The sequence below is a fragment of the Odontesthes bonariensis genome, chromosome 18 (genome assembly GCF_027942865.1).
Source record: "Odontesthes bonariensis isolate fOdoBon6 chromosome 18, fOdoBon6.hap1, whole genome shotgun sequence".
Classification (NCBI taxonomy): domain Eukaryota; kingdom Metazoa; phylum Chordata; class Actinopteri; order Atheriniformes; family Atherinopsidae; genus Odontesthes; species Odontesthes bonariensis.
The window spans coordinates 32,214,104-32,240,900 of record NC_134523.1 but is presented as its reverse complement, the minus strand read 5'-3'; the positions used below and the strand labels follow the sequence as shown (position 1 = coordinate 32,240,900).

The 26,797-nt window shown below is 42.5% G+C and overlaps 1 protein-coding gene across 2 annotated transcripts in view; it reads right to left on the bottom strand.

Annotated features, from left to right (window-relative positions):
• Positions 1-7,708, bottom strand: part of gatad2b (GATA zinc finger domain containing 2B) — a 98,273-nt gene extending 90,565 nt beyond the window's left edge. For both annotated transcript variants that reach the window (XR_012767255.1, XM_075450160.1), the window contains exon 1: positions 7,576-7,708. The gene's annotated coding sequence lies outside the window, so the exon portion shown is untranslated. The remainder of the gene's footprint in view (positions 1-7,575) is intronic.
• Between the last annotated feature and the right edge of the window lie 19,089 nt (positions 7,709-26,797).

Genomic DNA, 26,797 nt, shown 5'->3' with positions numbered 1-26,797 from the left:
ATCGGTGGACGTATCCAAAGACGCACAGCTCTTGGCATTTGTGCGCTTTGTTGACCAAGACGAAATGTGTGAGGAGTTTTTGTTTTGTAAGAAGCTACCGGAACGCACAACAAGTGCTGAAATATTTAAAGTGATTGATGACTTTTCGGGAGAAAATGACATAAGCTGGGCAGAGTGTGTCGCCGTGTTGTACCCACAGGGCGCGCGCCATGACTGGTCCAAAGAGTCGGCTCTAAAGTGATGCGGACTCACTGCATGCTTCACAGGGAACCCCTCGCACCAAAGAAATGAGCGCCGACTTTATGGACACTGTTGTGAAGGCTGTCAATTTCATTAAGAGGAGTGCGTTACAAACGCGCCTCTTTGCGCCGCTACAGCAGAAGAGCACAATGCGCTCCTCCACCCTTCTGAGGTCAGATGGCTTTCCCGTGGGTCAGTATTGGCACGTGTCTTTGAATTACGCACATCCATCCACGAGTTTCTAGCGGGCCAAAACCCTCGGAGCTGGCTGCGCATTTCAATGACAACACCTGCGTCACTAAACTGGCATATCAGGCTGAACCGACTTAACAGAACTATGGATGGAAGGCTTCCTGAAAAAAACGAAAAGATGGAGAGAGCGCATCAGGGGAGAAAACGTCTCTCTCCACGTTTCCACCAGTGGAGGAGTTGGTGGATTCCATGGAGCTGTAGCCTCACGTGAAATGCGCAATTGTTGATCACTTGGGGGCACTCGAAAGTCAATTTAAAAAGTACTTTTCTGAGACCAAGTCCTGGAGAAAGGACAAGACATGGATACAGTTTCCATTCAAAGACAATGCTTCTGACACCTCAAACCTGACAGCCCCTGCGGAAGATCATTTGATCGACCTATCCACAGACAGTACACACAAGAATTTGCATGAGACCAAGCCTCTCACCCAGTCCTTGATCCAGTTCTGGATCCACTGCCAGAAATACTTCCCCCAACTGACAGCAAAGGTGAGCCTCCTGCCTTTTGCAATAACTTATCTTCGTGAAAGTGGATTCTCCTCCCTCACCTACCTGAAGAGCAAATACCGTTCTGGACTGCAGCCTGAGGATGACCTGATGCTCTGCCTGACAACCTCCATCTGCCCCAGAATAGACACGCTGTGCACTGCCCACCAGGGCCAGTCATCTCACTGAGGTAGGCATACCTGGCATCAAGAAGCTAAATGTTTCATTGTTGAAAAATAATAATAGAAAAATCAAAACCTTATAAACAACAATTTTAACCAATAATAATTATCCATGAGTTCTGTTTTATCAATCATAAATAAAAAAAAGTTCATAATAAATAACCCAGTATATAAATATGTGAATAAGGTGAAATAAAAGGTGAATAAAGTAAATATAAAAGTTATTATATGCCAGGTTTAAAATGTGACACATTTCAAAAAATGAATTACATGTGGGGGTCCCTGTTCTTTTTGTCTCTCGTCCTGGAAAAGGTTGAAGAACCCTGCTCTAGATGGTATTTCCTTGGCTTCTAGTACTACAGTGAGGAACCTTGGAGTTATTTTCATAACTGATTATGATTGAATTGCAATGAATTGGATTCTAATTGGCTTGAATCTTTGAAGTGCCTTGAGATGATGTTTGTTGTAATTTGGCGCTATATAAATAAAACTGAATTGAATTCATTGGCAAGGACTATGCTTCATGACGGAATACAAGACGTCTCACACACATGCTGGAAGCGCCAATGTTTCTCCAGCAAAGCCTGGGCTGAACAGCGAGCACGGGTGTTCACAGACATATTCAACCTCTCTCAGGCAGTGTGTTGTTCCAACGTGTCTTAAGAAGGCTGTTGTAGTGAGACAACAGCCTAAGACATCTCAGCCCAGCAGACCAAATGACTGCCGCCCCATAGCCCTGACACCTGTGGTGATGAAATGTTTTGAGAGACTGATCAAACGCTTCATCCCTTCCTCCCCTCCTCCCACCTTAGATCCACTACAGTTTGTGCACTGCACCATGTAGAATCAAGGATGAGACCAAAAAAAAAAAAAAAAAAAAAAACTTTGCAGAACAATCCAAGAACCCTGGAAACTGAGTAAATAAGTTATCAGGCAGACCTCCGTTGAAAATTAGTCAGTGGATGTGAATATTGCGTAGGTGCCCATTGCAGCCTTGTTTCCAATGAGTATAACATGAATGAATGGATGCCTGCCTAGTGGCAACTTCATGACTTGAAAGAGCTGTACGAAACCACAACTTACATTTATTACAGAGTAAAAAACAAGTTGATTCAATGAATATCCACCACTGTCTGCCACTGTCCTCCTGACCCTCCCTCCGCAGACCCAAGGAAGCCTTCTCAGGATGTTAGGTGTGATGAGGTCGCCCAGGGATCTGCAGGTTGAGACGTTTCCCTGCTCCAATGCACCCGATTCAGGTCGATGCCTCAGGAGCTGGTTTGTGCAGAACTTAACAATCTTTTGAAGAGATCCATTTCATCTGAATCAGGTGTGTTGAAGCAGGGAAACATCTCAAACCTGCAGGACAGCGGCCCCATCACACAATGTGAAAAGATTGTTTCTTTACATTACTTTTATGTGTAATGCCTCAACTGTTTTCAGTCTGTGATTTATGAATGTTTTAGGTTAAAAAAAACAATCTTGGTTGGGATGAATCAAAGCTTTGCTAAATAGATGACCTTCCTTTGTGTTTTGAAACCTTACAGGTGAATTCAATAGGCTGTGGCAGACCAATGATTCTGAAGAGGAAATTTCCTTTTATAAAGTTAAAGAATCCTCCTTTTAAGATCATCTGTACCAATTTTGGTGAAGATGAATAAATGTGGTCTCTGAAACATCTGCATTATTTCCAAAAGAGTGTAAATCAACATTGCAGCAAGCTTGGATCTAAGCTTTTTAATCCCAAGTGGCTGACCAATTAATTGCCTTTTGGAACCATGAATAATTAGCCAGAAGAGCAGCCAGTCTTGTCAGTGAGTGTGGCTGCTGTGGAACAATGCTAGCAGCTCCCCCAGTGTCAGCTCCACCACCACAGCTGCTGGCTGTGACATTACCTGAATAACAACTGTAAGACTCATCCTATATTCCTAACTTTCAAAGTTCAATATAGTTGAGAGGCAAATGCAGTGTTTACCATCTGTATAATTAGTTTAATTCTGCCACTATCAAATGTTGTCCTTTGTTTGAACATTTTTAATCTGGTAGGCCTTCAACCAGCTTCCATGGCTCCTAAAACATTTCCCCTGCACCCCACTGGACATCATTTTAACACTGGGCCAGTCCCTATCAAAAAGAAGATGTTTAACGTTGGGCGGCTATGAGATAATAAGTTGTGATCGCTGGCTTTAGATCATGGAAAAGTTCACTCTGAGATTTTGCCCCTTCTCACTACCTGAAGTAAGTCACTGGCTGATAAGAAGCATTCAGTTGCGAGCACTATGGGGTAACAGATCTATAAAACCTAGGCACTGGTAAAGCACTGCTGTTGAATTTGATTGATAATGGCAACTTATCCCCACTGAGGCCAAACTTCTTAAAAGCAACAACTTATCTAAGATGAAAATCAAAATCTTTAAGATGAACAATACCCATGTATGTGTCTGGGGCTCTTAGAATGAAGCAATGGTCCTCTTGTTTATTTAAGGATAGTCGACTCTACAGAACTCACAAAGACTGAAACACTACAGAAACTAACAGCTCTTATTCCACATAAAGCTGCATCTATAGTGGGACTATATGAGATGGTAACTCCATTTAATTCCAGACATAATATTTCATTATTATAACAAACAAAATGTAATTGATTTAATTCAATTTTCAATTTTGGAGTCAAAGTAGCATCTAGGCTTTCTACAGCTATGCAGGGTAAGGTTTGTTGGTTAGAGTGAATGTGAGAGTCTTATCTGATCATTGCCATCTCAAATTAGCCAGCGACTCACAGAGCAACCCCACTGCAGTCATTACTTTAGATGCTTCAAATTTCTTCAAAGAACCATCCGCACAACCTGCAAAACTACTGGTGTGCTTCGTCTACCCCTGAACCACATCCGATTCCTAACGCCACTTCATCTCAGCTGTTTGACATCTCCAATTTTACAATTTCATCTCATGCAGTTATTGTCCCTTCCAAAAGTTGTCTTTTCATTCATTATTTGAATTTAAAAGGAGGCTACTCTATATTTTGGTACAGTATATTAGTGAGAGATGCAGAACCAACACCTCCACGGTGGGAGCGTGAGTTTGAGACCTGACAGAGAGAACCCTAACCCCAACCCAGAAACAACAGCTTATTGAATTTCAGTAAGATGATGTGAATTTAAATAAATTTTATTACAGGCATTTCTGTATTCAACCTCAACCACTCCAAGCTGCAGGGTTTTCTGCAAAGTTTTACTGTAATATTTTACTTGGCCTCAAGGACCAAAAAGAAGTAGAAGCACATTTCATACCATTATGGGCGGCCGTGGCTCAGTGGGTCGTCCAATAACCGGAAGGTTGGCAGTTCGATTCCCACTCTCGCCACTCAAAGCTGGAGAATATTTAATCATTTATATTTATATATGTAAATAAAATACATAATACTCACAAGAGTTCTTGATCATTTATTTATAGACAAAATCCATCCTCCTCTCTTTACGCAGGAAGACTTCAATGACTCTGTCATACAGCTTAAAAAAAGGAATTTTGATAAGTTTTGATACCAAATCAGTTTCTCCATCTCCACCATCCATTGTGTGCTAAAAAAAAAAATCCAGTGTATTAATGTCAATCAGATCCTTAGGAGGCATTTTGCTAGCAAAACTTGCCTGTGACTTTGCTCTGACCATCCAATCAGAGGACAGATAACTTCTGATGTCATTGTGCCAGCTGGCCCAGTGAGGCAAATTTGAAATCTGATTGGTTAAAAAAAAACTGTTCCATTGCTATATACGGTAGTTTGATTAAGGTAGGCCAGCACTACTGATTCTGAAGGCCCTGGGCAGATTAGATTAATCCTGGCAACACATAGAGGCTGAAATCTGATTGGACAAAACATCGATAATCCACAGACATGTACGGGAGGCAGCGCAGCCAAGAAAAAATGTTACAATAAAGAGAGAATAGAACAAATATTTCATTGAACAAATATTAAAATTTAGGTTGTAGATATAAGTTAGCGATTCTGATAGTGTTTAAGCCAGCAGAGAAGGCCTTGCAGGCCCTTACGTCCCACCACTGCATAAACCTAACCATAACCTTGTACCAACCCTTACCCTGAAACTAAGACATTACCCCCAAAATTCACTTTGTATAAATGGAGAATGCAATTTGGTCCCAACACTTCAAAGAAATCCCTATAAATGAGTCTGTATGTCCCCCATCATGATATATCTACACAAGTGTGCACACATACACATCAGTTTCTGCCATTGATTATAAAGTCAAAACCACCACATTTCTTGGTAAAGCTACTGTTAAATGGTTGTTATGAAACCTGACTGCCCGTCCGATAACAAAACAAGATCTACCCTGGTGGGGAGAATAAAGCCCTTTTAACGTGCATGCTCAGGGAAGCATTGTGGGCACCAGCATCCTGTTTGAAAGCCTGAACACTGGATCAATGGTGCTGTTGTCACTCATCTTATTCTGAAAGCTGGCTTACTATAAGCACACACCAACAGAGCAATGATCTTCCTCTGCTTGGAATGTACAAACATGTAAAAGGAAACGGCACACATCTGTCTGTACGAATAAAGGGTGACACTGTAACTGTCTGCATTGCTGTAAAATCAGCTACAAACAGGATACTGCATTCAAGGCATTATCGAATGTTATTGATGGGAAATTTACTGGATTTTTATTTCCATCTATATTTTTTTCCCTCATCAGAGTGCTGATATGTTTAAATAAGGGAAAGTCCAAAGAATCATCTGATAATTGGGTATTCTGTCCGGTTAGGGTTAAATTAACACAAATAAATGTGGTACACATTAGAAATATGACACAGACAGCACTAAATAAAAATAACAATTAGAATACTAATTCACAAGAAATTTCAATAACCTGACACATATCTACAGCATTAAGAAAAAGCTGTCTGAGCAGTTCGGTGGTCTTAGTGGTCTTCATCCGGAGGTCAAACAGCTCCATCATTAAGAACAGGATAAGGTTTGATAAGGATTCCACTGCTGCCCACACAGACCCACAGAACTACGAGTGGAGGGTGTCATGGTCTGCAGACGTCTCAAAGCCAAAGACATTGTGGTTACTCTATTTCCACGTTCAGATGAGAATGTAAGAAGTGAGCACAATGTCCCAAAGAGGCGAAAGAGCTTGGAGCGCAGAGCTGGCTGAACCTGCAGCTAGGAAAAGGGAAAGCTAGAGAAGTTTCACCAAGCAAGAAGTAACAGAACTTTCCTTTTGTAAAGTTCATCCTTACATACAGTTCTGTTGTGCTACAGAACCAAGAATTATAGTCAAGGTGTACCCCCCCACTTCTTTCTTTCCTTCTTTTTCAAATATGAGAAGCTGCTGGAGATGAAAAGTAAATCATTAAATCAGATCTACAACCCAACTGGAACTCCCAAATGCCAGCAGAAGCCAAACCTTTGGAATTAAAAGGAGGATAAAACCATTAACCCACAATACTCTTCCACTCCTCACCTCCTTTTAGCCTTCTCTGGGATGCACAGCCTGAGCCAAAGTCATGGACTGCACAGATGAATCAAAAGTGATGGAAGACATCACATATTCCATTTGCATGCGACACATACAATCAGCAAATCCTGAGGGATTCTACGTTTAAAATGGATTTAGGTTCGGTCTCTTACTTCTACTGACATCTTCTTCTGATAATCTGCTGGTCAGGGAGCAATAAGCCGCCCGGCCTTAATAACGCCTTGCCCTTACAGTACAAATGTTGGTTATGCCGTCAGGCGCCAGGCAGCCATTTAGGTGCATATGGAGCCAGCTGAGTCTCCACGTAAATGGCTGATGCATTTGGAATTTTTCTTCCTAATTGCTGAGGGCCATCAGCACCCCCGGTCTCCTCCTGACGCCTTCAAACCCGCCACCCGTCAGTCCCGCCGGGAGAAAACCGGGAAAACAGCTCGGATATTCCCCCGGCTCTTTAAAGGAGCATTAAGAAGCAGGCTATTTGGAGGAGCCGTGCTCTTTCTCCAGTCTCCGTTAACCCCTTGAGACTCTGGATCAAACAATGAAAAGGATTGGAGGCTTTCCGAACAACGCTTCAGTCACAATGTAATCACACCTCGGTTAGCAGTTCGCGACGCAAACACACCATTTAGACATCTTTAGACATCTTTAGACAACAAGAACCGTTTTTGCTCCGACCCCATAACCGTTAAAGGTGCATTCACAGTTCGAGGCGGCGGTACTGGTCGCCAACATGTCAGCCTGCATCAATAAATAGCAAAGCCAATGCGCTCTATTGTCTGACAGCATAATCAGCATATCCACCGGCAGGAAAACGCCACAGCACATAATTAATCGTTACGCCGCTATGCGAACACCATCACGGCCTTTCAAAACATCTCTGACCGGAGCCAGGCCTTGGGAAAATCCTCGGACTCACCTGTGTCTCCTTTCGCCTCAGTGCGTACCGTCTCCGGGTTCACGGTCCGGTCCTACAGACTCGCTGCAGCGGATTCTTACCACCAGTCCCCGGCACCGGTAGGCAACACTGGACCGCTGATTGGGCCTTTGCAGACTCTCATCCCTCATTGCAGACAGACAAGACGCTCATTGGTCAGACAGTTATTCGGTGAACTCCAGACAGATAGCTGAATGGCTGTCCATTTCCACAGCAGACCCAGGCACATAGCTGATTGGTCCTTAATTTCCGCGGTGGAGATGGGAAGAGACTTGATTGGTTAATAGTACTGTTGTTGTCTATGTCTGGATAGAGAGCCATGTTACCTCCACTGGGGCTGAAAAACAATGTGTTCGTGAAGTGGCGGCTCTTCAAAGTATTTTCACAGGGAATAAGTGAGCTAGTTATCTTGATGTGATTTAAATTAACTTAGTTGCTACCAGTCCAACCATAGAAACCTTATATTTCGTAACATAGGGTTTCTTACAGATTTTCTGCGTAGCCTCATTCATGACAAAGAACCAAGACAGGGCACACGTAACGGACTGGTGATAGAAAACGTCATTATCTCAGTAATATTGCTTTGAAAAGCAACGCTTTGGCTGACTGTAAGAAAGATCTATCCGTTTAACTTGCGCAGTGAGCTGCGCTGCCTTCCAGCATCACGCGCTTCAAACGTGTCAGGATTCATGTCAGGAATAAAAAAAACCCATCTGCAGCTTTCTATGGCTTTAACCTCACCATTACCAGTAATAGTAAACTGATTGTCCCACTTTACACCAGTTCACCCACAGCTGTGTGTAAACATGGACTGAGTGATAAAACAGCTGGCTAACCTGGTGATCTGAACCTGGTGATCTGAACCAGGTGATCTGAACCTGGTGATCTGAACCTGGTGATCTGAACCTGGTGATCTGAACCTGGTGATCTGAACCAGGTGATCTGAACCTGGTGATCTGAACCAGGTGATCTGAATAAATAGCAGGTGATCAGAGGCGACTATTCTGTTCCTTTATTGACTATAGTAAGGCATTTGATTCAGTCTGGAGAGATGCCCTATGGTATAAACTATTAAATGTAGGCATTAAGGGTAGTAGTAAACATGTATAGAAATATAAAATCATGTGTACTAGTGAACGGGATTAAATCTGAGTTCTTTGAAAGTTTAGCAGGAGTTAGGCAAGGGGAAAACCTATCCCCACTGTTGTTTGCATTATTTATTAACGACCTGGAGAATTACCTAGAATGCAATGGCTGCCAGACTATTGATTTTGACGATGAAATGATTGACTGTATCTTCAACTTATTGTACTGTTGTATGCAGATGACACAATTGTCATGTCTACTTCAAAAGAGGGGCTACAGAAAGCATTAGACTCGATGTGTGGTTTTTGCGAGAAATGGAAATTAAAGATCAATAACGAAAAAACTAAAGTTACAGTCTTTGGTCATAGAAAAGCGGACACCAGTAAATTTCAGTTTACCTGTAACGGTGAAAACTTAGAGGTTGTCCATTGTTTTGAATACCTTGGAATTACTATGAATTATAACGGTTAATTTAAAACTGCTATCGATGAGTTGTACAAGAAAGCATCTCGTGCTATGTATGCCCTCCTTTGTAAATGTAGAACATTTAACTTCCCTGTAAATGTCACATTAGATCTTTTTGACAATCTGGTTTCGCCGGTTTTATTATATGCATGCGAGGTTTGGGGGTACAGAAAAAGTGATTTGTTAGAAAAATTACATCTTAAATTTCTTAAATTTGTCTTAAAAGTTAAAACAACAACCTGTAATAATATGGTTTATGGAGAGCTGGGGAGGTACCCGCTCTGTGTTTCAGTTAAAAAAAGAATTATTGGTTACTGGGGGAGATTGATAGAAGATAAAGAAAGTAAATTGAATAAAATAATGTATAACTGTTTATTTAGTATGTATAATGCAGGCGTATTTGTGTCCCCATGGATCATGCAGGTTAAGCAGATACTAGACGATTGTGGTTTGTCGTACCTCTGGCTTGCTCAAAGATGTACCAATATTGACTGGCTGAAGTTAACTGTCGAGCAGAGACTGAAAGACCAGTTTTTGCAACTGTGGAAAAGCGAACTCAGCAGCATGACATCATGCGACATCTATGTAGAATTCAAAAAAGAGATTAAACTTGAAAAGTATTTATTGTGTCCAAATCAAAAGTATAAACAAGCAATTTGCAACTTCAGATTAAACAATACACGAATACCTAAGGTTATCGGGAGGTATAAAGGAATTGATAGAAGCCGGAGGTTCTGTAACCTTTGCGATGATGGCCAGCTTGGCGACGAATTCCATGTTTTGTTTCAGTGTAGAAATACAGATATTGTACAACTTAGAGAAAAATATCTCCCCAAATATTATGTCAGTCACCCATCCATGTTTAAACTAATTTCGTTACTACAGTCAGATAAGACAAGAGTTATTCATAAGTTAGGTGCCTACCTGAAGTGTGTCCTCCCTTTGTTTAAGTGAGACTTTATTATATGGGTTATTTATTTATTTATTTGTTTGTCTGCATTTCTGTTTTGCTTTGTTTTGTTTTGTTCTATTTTGTCATTTTTGTTCTATGACATGAGTATGTAGCCTACAGCCCCGCTGCTTGCTGCGTTTGCTTGTTAATGTTGTTTGATATGTGTTTGTGCTCCATACCACTTATGTGGTCGTGAGAAAGTGAAAAGTGAACCTGGTGATCTGAACCAGGTGATCTGAACCTGGTGATCTGGACCAGGTGATCTGAACCTGGTGATCTGGACCAGGTGATCTGAACCTGGTGATCTGGACCAGGTGATCTGAACCAGGTGATCTGAACCTGGTGATCTGGACCAGGTGATCTGAACCTGGTGATCTGGACCTGGTGATCTGGACCAGGTGATCTGAACCTGGTGATCTAAACCTGGTGATCTGAACCAGGTGATCTGAACCTGGTGATCTGGACCAGGTGATCTGAACCTGGTGATCTAAACCTGGTGATCTGAACCAGGTGATCTGGACCAGGTGATCTGAACCTGGTGATCTGGACCAGGTGATCTGAACCTGGTGATCTGAACCAGGTGATCTGAACCAGGTGATCTGGACCAGGTGATCTGAACCAGGTGATCTGAACCTGGTGATCTGAACCTGGTGATCTGAACCAGGTCATCTGAACCAGGTGATCTGAACCTGGTGATCTGAACCAGGTGATCTGAACCTGGTGATCTGGACCAGGTGATCTGAACCTGGTGATCTGGACCAGGTGATCTGAACCTGGTGATCTGAACCTGGTGATCTGAACCAGGTGATCTGAACCTGGTGATCTGAACCTGGTGATCTGAACCAGGTGATCTGAACCTGGTGATCTGGACCAGGTGATCTGAACCTGGTGATCTGGACCAGGTGATCTGGACCTGGTGATCTGAACCTGGTGATCTGAACCAGGTGATCTGAACCTGGTGATCTGAACCTGGTGATCTGAACCAGGTGATCTGAACCTGGTGATCTAAACCTGGTGATCTGGACCAGGTGATCTGAACCAGGTGATCTGAACCAGGTGATCTGGACCAGGTGATCTGAACCTGGTGATCTGGACCAGGTGATCTGAACCAGGTGATATGGACCAGGTGATCTGAACCTGGTCATCTGAACCAGGTCATCTGAACCAGGTCATCTGAACCTGGTGATCTGAACCAGGTGATCTGAACCTGGTGATCTGGACCAGGTGATCTGAACCTGGTCATCTGAACCAGGTCATCTGAACCAGGTGATCTGAACCTGGTGATCTGAACCAGGTGATCTGAACCTGGTGATCTGAACTTGGTAATCTGAACCAGGTGATCTGAACCAGGTGATCTGGACCAGGTGATCTGAACCAGGTGATCTGAACCTGGTGATCTGGACCAGGTGATCTGAACCAGGTGATCTGGACCAGGTGATCTGAACCTGGTGATCTGAACCTGGTGATCTGAACCTGGTGATCTGGACCAGGTGATCTGAACCTGGTGATCTGAACCAGGTGATCTGGACCTGGTGATCTGGACCTGGTGATCTGAACCTGGTGATCTGGACCTGGTGATCTGAACCTGGTGATCTGAACCAGGTGATCTGAACCTGGTGATCTGAACCTGGTGATCTGAACCTGGTGATCTGGACCAGGTGATCTGAACCAGGTGATGTGGACCAGGTGATCTGAACCTGGTGATCTGAACCTGGTGATCTGGACCAGGTGATCTGAACCAGGTGATGTGGACCAGGTGATCTGAACCTGGTGATCTGAACCTGGTGATCTGGACCAGGTGATCTGAACCTGGTGATCTGGACCTGGTGATCTGGACCTGGTGATCTAAACCAGGTGATCTGAACCTGGACCTGCATTCAGTGTTGTGCTGGGACAAAAGTTTTCTTTTTTTTAGCTGCCCTAAACTACAATCTATGTCGATATATAGAGATCAATGGATCTATAGATTCATACATATATAAATAACATAATTATTAACACAATGACAATAACATGATAATTGGCAGGACATACATGTTGGCTCTGACAACAATTATGTTGAGCAAGCAACGTGTCTGAATTTTTGCACATTTGGATACATCTAAATAATAATACCTCCACATTTTTAAGCCTATTCTAACTTAAGTAACTTAACATAACTTTTCTGCTCCACTTTTGTGTCTGTCAGTTGCAGCCAGTGGCTCTTATACTCAGTGGGATGACCACTTACAGTTACTTAGATATTCTAGCTGTTATAAATGCATCCTACAACATGATCTAATTGATTAAAGTCCCTTGACAACAGGACCTTGACAATGTTCAAAGCAATACTTGCATAATTATATCGGACAAACTCAGCATGAGTATCATCTAGTCAGAACACCTAGATAAGAGAACATTGTAGTTGTGGCATTGGTGTCATCTTCATATGGCACACAGAATACATTACAGTTTGTGTAGGCAATTCTCAATTGTCTATTGGCACAGCTGCTTCTCATCTATCCATCACCTCTCTGTGTATTTTCTTTGGAAGTCACTCCTCTGTGCCCCTAATTCTCCATTTAGGTAACACTCAGGCCCAGCCTAATGCCATCATAGTATCTGAGCCATCCCAGGGGAAAGATAATCATCGTGAGACAATCAAGGCGATTTGGTTGCTCAGGGCCCCTGAACGTTAGTCAGAACGTGAGATATGTTCAAAGATGGCTGGCGTCGTGGTCTTCCTGCCAAAGATAGCCCGTGCTGACTTTCTGACAGTGAAAGAAATTTGATATGATCGTCTTGCAGTGTGTCTGCTGCTATGAGCAGTGTCTCCTACTCAATCAATAGGAGTGTAGCATAGGGTGTCATGCTGGTCAACACCATGCTGGCACCTTTGAGTGAAAACCAAAACAAAGCTGAACAGTAGATGAAAGCCAAACTTGTGCAACTTAGACTGAGAGGCAAATTGTTGTGGCAGCTGAACTTTTGTCTGTATCATGTGTCCTCCAGCTCATACCAGGACTGCACAAAGAAAGACAAAGCACTGAATGACACAGAGAAAGAATTACAACTTCTAAGTCAGCAGCACAAAAGCTGTTTCTTCAATACATCCAAACAGATTGATGTTGCATCATTTCCAAGGACTCAGCGGAAGTGTGTCATCTCTATCATGAGTCTGTTTAGCGTGCAAATATTTTTGATACAGCGGTTACAAAATATAACCAGCCTTCTTATATTTTGATTGCCACCTTCCTTGAGACTCTAGGAGCCTTTGTATCTTGTGCAGAGGCTCCATAGCTGAGAGAGTCTGGGTGGTCAGGAAGTCTTCTTTCTTGCTGCTTGTAAGACACAGAGTTAGCGTTTCATCAACATGGTGAAGACTGAATCATCAAATGGACAATAAAAGTGAAAATGAGGATATGCCATGTATAACTTTAAATGGTAAATGAAAGTCTTGTGATTAAAAAGCAACTCTGAAAATCATGTATGGGTTCATTCATAAGAAGCAAAGACTATACTGTGGTTACTTTTTGTTTTGTTCCTGAACTTAAACTGAATCTGTACTTCAACACAGAGACATGCAGTCATCCTCACAGTGGGGAGTCTGGGAAGGAAATATCAGACAAAGAGAGTGATATGTTTGTGGACGTGGTGGAGATGTTTTTTGGAGGATTCAGGTTAGACCTTTAAAAAAGCTTGAGGTGAATTTTTGAAAGAAATTTGGTAAAGCATTAGGCTGTGGTGAGCAGGATTCGGTAAAGCATTAGGCTGTGGTGAGCAGGATTCGGTAAAGCATTAGGCTGTGGTGAGCAGGATTCGGTAAAGCATTAGGCTGTGGTGAACAGGATTCGGTAAAGCATTAGGCTGTGGTGAACAGGATTCGGTAAAGCATTAGGCTGTGGTGAACAGGATTCGGTAAAGCATTAGGCTGTGGTGAACAGGATTCGGTAAAGCATTAGGCTGTGGTGAACAGGATTCGGTAAAGCATTAGGCTGTGGTGAGCAGGATTCGGTAAAGCATTAGGCTGTGGTGAGCAGGATTCGGTAAAGCATTAGGCTGTGGTGAACAGGATTCGGTAAAGCATTAGGCTGTGGTGAGCAGGATTCGGTAAAGCATTAGGCTGTGGGGAGCAGGATTCGGTAAAGCATTAGGATGTGGTGAACAGGATTCGGTAAAGCATTAGGCTGTAGTGAGCAGGATTCGGTAAAGCATTAGGCTATGGGGAGCAGGATTCGGTAAAGCATTAGGATGTGGTGAACAGGATTCGGTAAAGCATTAGGCGGTGGTGAGAAGGATTTGATAAAGCATTAGGCTTTGGAATGTGCTCTTGTTGTACAGGAATGGAGCTGTGAGGGAAGACTTTAGGTAACTGGATGTAAGCTGACTCGTCGAGGCCTGACACTTCTAAATCAGAAAGCATGACACTTTTAAACAGCTTCTGTCCATTTTGTTTGTCCTGGCCCATTGTGTTTAGCACAATCTGAGTTGGCTTCCCTTTAACATCCAGTTTCTTCCTCAGCTCTTCTGTACAAAACGTTCCTGTACTCCCCGAATCAATAAATGCATATGTTTCAACACACATCCCACTTTTTTGAGATCTCACTTTAACAGGGATGATAGACAGCAGACATTCTGACGACCCAACAGCAGTAAACCCCACAGTTTGTTGAGGGACAGAGGTTGAATTGCATACAACATCTTTTTTTGTCGGTGGTGTTGTCCTTTTCAACGTGTAGGATTTGTGGATGTTTCAGAGAGCATGTTTTGCACTGCATTCGTTTTTTGCACGTTTTTATCATGTGCCCATAAGTAAGGCATTCATAACATAGTCCATTGTTCTTCAAAAATGCTATTCTGTCCTTGTGAGCCAGCTGTTGTATTTTCCTGCAAGACTCCAGTGCATGGTTGTTTTGACAGTAGGTGCAAATGCAGCAACAGTAGCACATGGCACAAATTTAAATGCAGGGACTTTTGGTGCTCCGTAGTTATTCTTTTCCACAGTTACTTGTGTTGCAAAACTGCTACTTTTTACTCCATTTTTTGCATACTTGAAAGAGTCTTTTTGTATTTCCACCTTGGCAATATGTTTATGTCCTGAAAGTTATCAAAAAGAGGATCTGTAGCTATTTTAGCTTGCCGGTCAATAAAGTTCCCAAGATCTGCAAACCTTCCTCTCCTTTCTCTTTGTTCTTTGATGTCATAGGCTATGTTACGCCATCCATCCATCCATCCATTATCTATACCGCTGAATCCGTTGATCGGGTCGCGGGCGGGCTGGAGCCTATCCCAGCAGTCAATGGGCGAGAGGCGGGGTACACCCTGGACAGGCCGCCAGTCCATCGCAGGGCCACATAGAGACATACGAGACAAACAACCATGCACGCTCACACTCACTCCTAAGGACAATTTAGAGATGCCTATGTTACGCCATCTCTCTCTTATTTTTTAATTTTAATTTTTAATTTTTTAAATATTTTTTGGGGCTTTTTATGCCTTTAATGAGAGGACAGTTGGAGAGAGACAGGAAGCATGTGGCAGAGAGATGGGGAAGACACACAGCACAGGGCCGCTCGGTGCGGGACTCAAACCGGAACCAGCTGCAGCGAGGACTGTAGCCTCTGTACATGGGGTGGCTGCTTAACCCACTACACCACCGACCGCCCCCTCTCTCTTATTTTGAAAGGCAACTTGGATACTACAATCCTCATGTTTGTGGGATTGTCCATTTCTTCCATATACTCAACATCATCCACAGTATTCTTACACCCAGTGAGAAACAAAGCATAAGCACTCATAGCCTTGGCATCTTCTGCCCTTATAGATGGCCATTGTAGGGCTTTTTCCATATAAGCACTTGCAATAACCAGCTGGTCTCCAAAATGGTTTTCTAAGAGTCTTTTTGCTTCTCTGTAGGCCTTTCTGTGGGGCATGTGTTCACAGCTGCGCACAAACTCCTGTGGTTCACCTGCTGTGTACTGTAGCAGATAATACAGCTTATCAGATTCATCATCAGTCTTTTTTTCAATAGTCTACTCAAAAGCCCTGATGAAGCTTCTATAAGTCAACGGATCACCTTAATAATAATAATAATAATAATAAATTTTATTTATAACGCACTTTACATTTACAATAAAATCTCAAAGTGCTACAGTGGGATAAAAGACAAATATTAAGATCAAAAGCAGGGACAGTAAAATGCAAATAAAATACACAAATAAAAGTAGTGAGTCCTTTAAATGCAAAAACGACATAAATACAGGATAGAGCATTTAAAGGGAGATCATTAAAAACATTGGGTAAAAAGAAAGGTTTTCAGGCCTGTTTTAAAGTGTTCCACAGTCTGTGGAGCCCTCAGATGTGGAGGCAGAGCGTTCCACAGTCGAGGGGCAGCGCAGGAAAAGGCCCGGTCTCCCATGGTGCGGGAGCGGGTTCTGGGAGTGTGAAGAAGGTTGGTGTTGGAGGAACGGAGAGAGCGTGAAGGACAGTGAAGGGTGAGAAGGTCTTTTAAGTAAGATGGAGCGTTACCATGCAGGCAGTGGAAGGTGAGCAGAGAGATTTTGTAAGTGAAAAAGTGTAACCTTTGAAAACAGTTACCTCTTTTATGGGCAACTGTGACAGCTGATTCTGTTTCACAAGCATTTCAGTGATCTCATTTTGTTTATTCATCACTTGCAAAAGATCAACTGCATTTGAGATCATTGCATTTGAAGACTGCGTTGAGGCTGCTCCTGCAGTATTTCTTGCTGGTGGTCTGGTTCTTGCTGACAGTGAAGCTTGTGGGTATGGCCCCCGTGGCCGGGTGGCTCTTGTGACAGGTAAGTTCAGAGGGATTTGTGTGCGCTCTTCAGTTTGTCCACTAGATGGCACCATTATACTTGCATGTTCATTCATGCCATCCTTGCTTGTCTCTTCAAATTGACTGAGAATTTGTACTTGCGCTCTTTTCTCCGCTATTGTAGTTTCCAAAGAGAGTCGTTCTAAACGTGCTGTTATTTGTGCTGTTTCAATGTCCATTTGGGATGCTATACGTGTCTTTTGCAGTTCAAGTTCTTGTTTTTCTGCTAAAAGTGCAGCCCTTTGCTCCAATGCAGCCAGTTTTGCGGTTTCTGTAGCGCAAACGGAAGACCGTTTTGATGCTATAGAAGAGCGCCCAGTTTCTGATCCTGCCAATGATGCGCTTTCCACCAAATCAAGATCATCATAAACCCCTCCAAGAGCCTGGTGAGTTTCACATTCTGTACCAGTTGTTGGCGCAGCCATTTCACTTTCATAAGCTAGTAGTAGTAGAACACATGACATGCTCACATCAGTTATTGTAAACCGGAAAGAGAACGAATTTATTTGAATCCCTCACTTATATAGATAACAGCACGTAGTGCGCAATGACGTAGGTCATGTGAGATCACACACCTTAACACCCCCACTTGATCTCAAGCCCTTCAGATAATGAACACAGACAAACATCAAATAAAAACAGCAACAAAAATATAAGAAAATAAACTAAAAAAATAAATAAAATACCAGTGCAATAATAAACATACACTAGTATAAAACATATCATTGGCCTATTCCTTTTCTTTTTGGACGAAATTCATATCTTCAGTTACCAAACATAAATTTCATAAATGTTTTCATTTTGAACTGTGTCATTGGCTTAGTCATGGCATCTGCCACCATACTGGCAGTGGGACAGTACTCGATCACAATTTTTCCATCATTGACAGCTTCACGGACAAAATGGTACCTGATGTCAATATGTTTACACCTTTGGCGGCAAACTGGGTCCTTTGACAAAGCGATTGTTCCCTGATTATCCTCAAATATTTTCACTGGTGTATATTGACAATCTTCCTCAATTCCATTCATCAATTGTATAAGATACAAACTCTCTTGCGTGGTCGCAGCCAACGCCATGTATTCTGCTTCGCAAGTAGACAAAGCAACTGTAACCTGCTTTTTAGATTTCCATGAAATCAGTGGACCTTCATCAGTTAGACTAAAGCAATAGCCTGTTGTGCTTCTCCTATCATTCAAATCTGCAGCCCAATCAGAATCACTATATGCTACAAGTTTCAGGTTCGTCTCACTTTTCCTGTAATACAATTCACGGTCCAATGTACCTTTCAGGTACCTCATCACATGTTTAGCAGTCATCCAATGTTGTTCATTTGGCTCAGACAAGTGTTGTGACAACTTACTCACAACCCAGCTTAAATCCGGTCTCGTACATGTCATTATGTAAATCAGACTGCCTACAACCTCACGGTAAGTTTTGGCATCAACAGGGTCAGCATCACAGTCATGTTCAATTTTCTGTTCACATGGGGTTGACCTAGGTTTACATTGTGACATTCCAAATCATTCAAGTACCTTTGATATGTACCTTGTCTGATTCATTTTCACTATTCCATCACTCTGTTCGAAATCAATTCCTAAGAAATGTCTTAATTTCCCAAGATCCTTCATGTTAAATTTCATAGCAAGTGTTTTCTTCACATCATTCAGTAGATCATCACTACTGGCTGCAATAAGTAAATCATCAACCCAAATTACCAATATTGCTCTCTCTTTTCCAGCTTGTTTCGTGTACACACAGTGATCTGCAGGGTTTTGCACAAATCCATTTTCAGTCAAGTAATCACTAAGCATTTTGTTCCAGTTTCTACCGGATTGTTTCAGACCATAAAGTGACTTGTTCAGTTTACAAACCAATTTTTCACCTCTGGCAGATTTCACCTCAAATCCCTCTGGTTGTTCCATGTATACATCACAATCTATAGGCGCATGTAAGTATGCTGAGGTTAAGTTGGCAGTTGGAGAAAATGTTTCCTTGTAGTCTATACCCATCACCTGATTGTAGCCCTTGGCTACATACCTGGCCTTATAGGTTTCTGACTGATCTGCATTAGACTTAATGGCATAAACCCATCTGCCCCCCACTTCATGTTTACCCTCTGGTAGGGTGGTCAGGGTGAATGTATCATTTTCCTTTAACGACTTCATTTCCTCCTGCATGGCTTTAGCCCAAACCGCAGCTTTTGGTGAACTCATAGCTTCCTTGTATGTCTGTGGCACCTCACACATCCTGTAACAAAAATCAACACTGATTGACAACTGATCATTAGACTGAGTATCCGTGACATACTCTGAGAGATATTGTGGCGCTCTCCTATCTCTTGTAGGGTAACGTGGCTCACTCGCTTCAACATGGATCTCTTCAGGTGTATCTGCACTATCAAAAGTTCCCTGGGAATCTTCTGAACTCCCTGCTTCCTGCCTAGTCTCATCACCTGCACTGTCTCTGGGTGGCACATATCTTCTCTCAGTAAACTCATCCATTACTGTGTCTGTCTGGGTGTCTTTTTCGGCTACACTCTTCGAAATAAACCTCACCAATCGATGTTTGAAAACGAAAGCATTAATGTAGCTTAGTTTTGGCTCATACCAAGTCTCTACATCAGCAAGTTCCTCCTCCGGACTTAACAAATGTCCGATTTCAGATGTCAGCTCTTTAAATTTGCATATCACGTTTAACAGCTGTTGCTTGATTTCTTTGACTTTGTCAATATTAGCAATGTCATTCATTAACTTTTCAACTTCATTTTTTTTACTTGTGATATAACCCAAAACTCCTCTTCTTGAATTAATCAGCCTGTGTAACTTTTCCTCCACTGCCTTTTCAGCTTCTTTACTCACTCGTTTTGACTCCATGGCCTTTAGATCCACGTCCTTTTCATTCATTTGTCCTTCTGTATCTGTTTCTTTTGCTGTTTTCATTTTCCCACTTTCTTCAGCCATCATGTCCCCAAATAACAATCTGTGCGTAAATTGTGCGAATCCACTTCTTGAGAGCGCACAACTTCATCTAAACACACAGTCTTGGCTACTGTCAAGAAAACACTCAGGATCCAGGGAGTGAGTGTCCATGTATTTGTAATTCAAAGTTGTATCAATGCTCATTCAGTTCTATCTCAGTCCATTCATAAAGTTTCCTCCGCCGCGAAGATCAAAGGCTTTACTCCAGCGTAGCTGTCGTGTAGCTGCCACCCGTGGCTAAAGAGGCTGCAGGCCTTACCTTGTCTGGAGAAGATTTTCTACTAATGTAGCAGCTGTTTTACCCAGCTAAAACTGCCACTTTGAGACAGAGGAGTGCAAGGTTTCTCACACTGATGACCAGGACACGTAATCCATTGAAGTCCATTTATTTTAAATAAAAGGCAAATTAACACGACAGGATTCCTTTGTCAGCAGGTAGAAAATCTGTCTGCTCCCACACCTGTGTTCGATTCTTGGATCACTGGCGACATCACAGGTCTCTAAAAAAGGGAGTGCCCATTCCACTCAGATTTCTCACTTGCTCCTCAACTTTCAACCTGCAGTATTCCATTGGTTCACATTAGTTAAATGATACTTTATTAATCCTGGAAGGGAAATTATATTGCTGCAGTATTTATTAAAGATAAGCTATCATAGACAAGAAAATAAAATTTTCAAATAGCCAACAAACATGTAGAAATCTTCAGAGGTCACCATCACTGGGGAGCAATGCTGTTTTTGGAGCTTGGCAACAACTTAGCAGATAAGCCCACATGCAGCATGGCAGGTAACACAGGTGAGTCAAGATGTTTTACTTAAAGCAGAAATTATACTCAGCATTTATCAAAAGTGTGATCTGTTTGGAGCTGATTCAACTGTTACTTGCAACAATAATGCAACAATCGGGCAACTAAATGAAAGCTTATGATGTAACAGGTACATTTCGATGTGTGGTGTTTACAAATGATGTTGATGCTGGGCGAAAAAGTAACTTTTTCCCGTGGGATTAAAAAAATTAATGAACTGTAAACATCTGTAAAATTTGTGTTTATGTCTGGAAACTGTCAAATGTCCACTACAAATTGAATGTCAGTGGTTCCCAATACTTTAACTACAAGGGGTTCTACTCTGTTGTACTCATGGCCCTTGTAGACGCGGACTACAAGTTTATCTGGGCGGACCTTGGAGGAACAGGATCTGCATCAGACGCACAAATATACAATGACTCTGAAATTAAGACATGTGCTGAAGACGGTACCATCGGATTCCCTACCCCCGATCCTCTATCCAATGACTACCAGGATGTCCCCTACTTCTTCATCAGTGACGATGCCTTCGCCCTCCGAGAGACCATGATGAAGCCATACAGCCTCCGGTGTCTGGACAATGAAGAGAGGATATTCAACTACAGGCTTTCCCGAGCTAGGAGGGTGGTAGAAAATGCCTTCGGCATCCTGGCAAACCGATTCCAGGTTCTTCTGACTACCATGCAGCATCACCCCTCAACTGTCAAGGTCATCGTGAAAGCCTGTATTGTCCTACACAATCTGATGAGGATACGGTACCCTGGACTCCAGAACCAGCAGCTTGACCGTGCAGAGAACATGAACCGTGACTTCATCCCTGGAGCATGGAGACAGGACAGGAACTTGCAAAACACACATACAGTTGCTGGCAATAACACCTCCACTCAGAAAGGAAAGAAGCAGAGGAACCTCCTGAAGCACTGGGTCAACTCCACAGCAGGTGCAGTTCCATGGCAGGACATGATGATTTAGAGCACCTCAACACACCACCAGGAAAGAAGTAGTGACTGTTGTAGTGACTGTTGTTGTAGTGACTGTTGTGTCATCATATAAATGTTTGTTTAAATTTGATTAAAAATAAAACAACTTATTTTGAGTTATTTTTTGGCTTGAATATTATAGTTTTGTGTAAGTTGCATTTGGATCACCGGGACGCTGGTCCCATACATACCTGGGCAGCAGAAACCAAGAGGCTTTTTGATTGATTAGTGTTTAATGCCACTTTTAACAGCTATGACCATATCGTCGTGGACAGTTTCCTTGGTGGAGGAAACCGGAGTGTCCGGAGGAAACCACCTCCCAGCGGCAAGTGTTGCCCGAAAAGGCGACGAGCTGGTTTCGATCCCGGGTAGCAGAGGTGATGGTGATTAGTTAATGCACAACATACCTGTTGCCCCTAACCGCACGAGCACAGCGGGGCCCCTAAACCAAGGAGGCATACACTACAACAAGAGTCACTAAAACAAGAGTCACTACTTCTTTCGTGGTGGTGGTGTATTGACTACATTGTAAACTACACTACACTGCTTTGAATTGATGTATTTATAACTGGCTACTTTATCACTACACTGAACTTTACAACACATTTCAAACTATATGTAATTTATAAGAACCCCTGACCCATATCTAAATTAATAAACTGCACTACAGAAGTGTATGCAAATTACATATGATTTCATGTATACTTCATGTAGACTAGGGGTCAGGGATACTTATAAATTACATATCATTTGATGTATTACAAAAGTATTAAAAACACCACATGTAAGCTTAAAAAACGTTTATTTAAATGATCAACTGACCTTTAATAATGGCACATAGTAAACAGTCAATACACACAGTCATAATAACACGACTCACTACTACAATAGTCACTACTTCTTGCATGGTGGTGGTGTGTTGAGTTCCTCATCCTGAGAGCCGATATCAAGAGGAGATCCCATGATGGCACTAAGTCCTGAGAGGTACCTCGGCAGCAGCACTCAAGGAGGCAGACACTGGGGTGGGGGTAGGGGTGCACCTTTGCTGCTGCTGAGTTAGCTGAGCAGGTTCCTTAGCGGGCATCATCTGATATAGACGCTGAAGAGGCATCTGCTGATGTGGATGCTGGAATGGTTGCTGTTGGTACTGCTGTTGGTACTGCTGCATGTACTCCATGGACTGTGAACCCCACACTGATGATGCTGGAGGCACGTTTCTCCACATGTGGGGAGGTGGCTGATACTGCTCGGAGGGTGATGGTGATGAGGAGCCGAACGAGCCGAAGGACGGTGCTGAACTGGGGTGGAGTGCAGGTTGTTGAAGGTGGCTGGGTTGTTGGGTTGCTGGGATGAGGGGAGCTCCCATGGTACTTGAGATGCCATCATCACTGTCCTCATTCATCAGGTCATACAGCAACCTGTCGATGGTTAACCTTGCCTTCTTATATTTGGCATTAGGCATGGTAACCAGGCTGTCTCTGACGTAGTTGGCAAAGGCTGTTCGGGCTGTGATGGGCTGCTGCTCAGCTTTGGCGAGGCCCTTGAGGATGGTGCCGGATTCAACAATTCTATTCTGTAGGGACTCAAGGAGGGCGCTGTCCGGGTCCTTAGGCCGCTTGCGTGACAATGAAGAGGTAGATGAGGGGTTAGGGGTTAGCTCATCAAGGTCAACCTCAAGCTCGGCGCAGGCAGTCTCTGCAGCATCAAGGTCTCCCCTGTGCTGTTGGATGGTTGCCTTCACCTGCAAAGATAAAATAACACATTTATAAGTAAAATGAATGCAACAATGAAAGCAAATATGATTTAAATTAAGAAATGGAATTTATTTCAAAATTATTCATGGGATTTGAATAATAGTGGTCAATCAAAATTTTGTAGTTTTGGAGGCGAGGTTATCTGAATTGGAAGCTCAGCTCTGCACTGTTGAAAATCAACCGATAGCGAGCCAGGTCCCTTTAGCCAGTGTGGAGCCACCTAGCGTAGCTAGCTCAATTAGCCTCCCCCTAGCAGAACCCGAGCAGCCGGGATTACAAGGTGGCTGGGTGACTGTCAGGAAGAGGCATAGCTCTAAAGTCAAGCCCGTTGTTCACCATCGACCTGTCCACGCTTCTAATAGATTTTCCCCACTCAGCGACACACCCGCTGAGGACAAAACCCTGGTAACTGGCAGCTCTATAGTCAGAAACGTGGCATTAGAGGCACCAGCGGCCATAGTCAAATGCATTCCAGGGGCCAGAGCGGGCGACATAGAATCCTATTTAAAACTGCTGGCTAAGGATAAACGTAAATATGGTAAAATAGTTATTCACGTCGGCGTTAATGACACCCGGTTACGCCAATCGGAGGTCACTAAAATTAATGTTGCATCGGTGTGTAATTTTGCCAAAACAATGTGGGACTCCGTAGTTTTCTCTGGACCCCTGCCAAATCTGACCAGTGATGACATGTTTAGCCACATGTCGTCCTACAATCGCTGGTTGTCTAGATGGTGTCCAGCAAATAACGTGGGCTACATAGATAATTGGCAATCTTTCTGGAGAAAACCTGGTCTGATGAGGAGAGACGGCATCCATCCCACTTTGGAAGGAGCAGCTCTCATTTCTAGAAATATGGACGAATTTATTTGCCACCCTAAAACATGACAACCCAGGGCTCAGACCAGGATGCAGAGTTGTAGTCTTACACATTTCTCTGCAGCTTCCCACCTGCTGCTACCCCCCCAATCGATTAACACAAAAGGAGCAAATCCTCTTGTGCAAAAAGAAATTATTAAAACAAAAACTTTAACTGAACAAAAACATCAAACTATTAAATGTGGTTTGCTGAATATCAGATCTCTCCTTTCCAAGTCTCTGTTAGTGAATGAGTTGATTTGTGATCATCATATTGATATATTTAGTCTTACAGAAACCTGGCTGCAGCTGGAGGATCATGTTAGCATTAATGAAGCAACTCCCTCTGACTGTTTAAATGTTCACGTTCCTGGAACCACAGGCAGAGGAGGAGGAGTGGCAGCTATCTTCAGATCAGGGTTACTAATCAGTCCCAGACCCAAGATTAGTTTGAGCTCTTTTGAATATCTGATTCTCAGTTTTTCCCACGCAAAGTGGAAATCCCAGAAACCTCTTGTGTTTGTTGTTGTGTATCGTCCACCTGGCCCTTATTCTGAGTTTCTGTCTGAATTCTCAGAGTTTTTATCCCAGTTAGTGCTGAGTACAGATAAAGTCATTGTAGTGGGTGACTTTAATATTCATGTAGATGTTGAAAATGACAGCCTGAATATGAACTTTAATTCTATATTGGACTCTATTGGATTTTCTCAGAGTGTTCACAGACCGACTCACTGCCTTAATCACACCCTTGATCTTGTGCTGACTTATGGCATTGAGAGTGAACAGTTAACAGTGTTCCCTCATAACCCTGTCTTATCTGACCATTTTCTGATAACCTTTGAGTTTACATTACTTGACTATACAGTTTCTGAGAAGAAATTTACATATAGAAGGTGTCTATCAGAGGATGCTGTAACCAGATTTAAAGAATTAATTCCATCATCCTTTTCTTCACTGCCATGTGCAGATATGACAGAGGACGACTAGCTAAACTTTACTCCAGCAGCACTTGACTCTCTTGTTGACAGCACTATAGTTTCAATGCGTACAGCACTGGACAATGTTGCCCCTCTGAAAAGGAAGGTAATCAGTCAGAAGAGGTTGGCTCCTTGGTATAATTCACAGCTGCGTGCTTTAAAGCAGACTGCAAGAAAGCTGGAGAGACAGTGGCGTTCCTCTAATTTAGAAGAGTCTCAGTTAGTCTGGAAAGATAGTTTAACAATGTATAAGAAAGCCCTTCGTAAAGCTAGAACTGCTTATTATTCATCATTGATAGAAGAGAATAAGAACAATCCCAGGTTTCTTTTCAGCACTGTAGCCAGTCTGACTAAGAGTCCGAGCTCTGCTGAGCCAGTTATTCCTTTAACTCTCAGCAGTGATGATTTCATGAGCTTCTTTATTAATAAAATTGTTTCTATCAGAGAGAAGATTGATGGAGTCCTTCCCACTATTATCACTGATGTATCATCAAGTACAGCAGCTTTAGAAGTATCTTTAGAACCTGATTTATATTTAGACGGCTTCTGCCCAGTTGATCTCTCTGAACTAACAACAGCAATAGTCTCTTCTAAACCATCAACTTGTGTTTTAGACCCAATCCCAACCAGACTGTTCAAGGAGGTTTTCCCCTTAATTGACACTTCCATATTGGATTTGATCAATTTTTCTTTGTTGACAGGATATGTACCTCAGACTTTTAAGGTTGCTGTAATTAAACCTTTACTTAAAAAACCTACTCTTGATTCAGAAGTGTTGGCTCATTATAGACCTATATCCAATCTCCCTTTTATGTCTAAAGTTCTTGAAAAAATAGTTGCAGCTCAGCTTTGTGATCACTTACACAGAAATAATCTGTTTGAAGAGTTTCAGTCAGGATTCAGAGTGCATCATAGCACAGAAACTGCACTGCTGAAAGTTACCAATGATCTCCTCTTAGCCTCTGATAGCGGACTTGTGTCTGTGCTTGTCCTGTTGGATCTCAGTGCTGCATTTGATACGGTCGATCACAGTATCTTATTACACAGACTTGAACATGTTATTGGGATTAAAGGAACTGCATTAGGCTGGTTTAAATCATATTTATCTGATAGATTTCAGTTTGTTCTTGTAAATGAAGAATCTTCCTCACACACCAGAATAAGTCATGGAGTTCCCCAGGGTTCTGTGCTTGGACCGATTCTTTTCACTTTATACATGCTTCCATTAGGTAACATTATTAGACAGCATGGCATAAATTTCCATTGCTATGCTGATGATACTCAGCTGTACTTATCTATAAAACCAGATGAACCCAATAGGTTGGTCAGACTACAAGCATGTCTTAAAGACATAAAGACCTGGATGACTCAGAACTGTCTGCTTCTAAATTCAGACAAAACTGAAGTCGTTATCTTTGGACCTGAGCGTTTCAGGGAGAAATTGTCTAGCTATATAGTTACTCTAGATGGTATTTCCTTGGCTTCTAGTTCTACAGTGAGGAACCTTGGAGTTATTTTTGACCAGAAC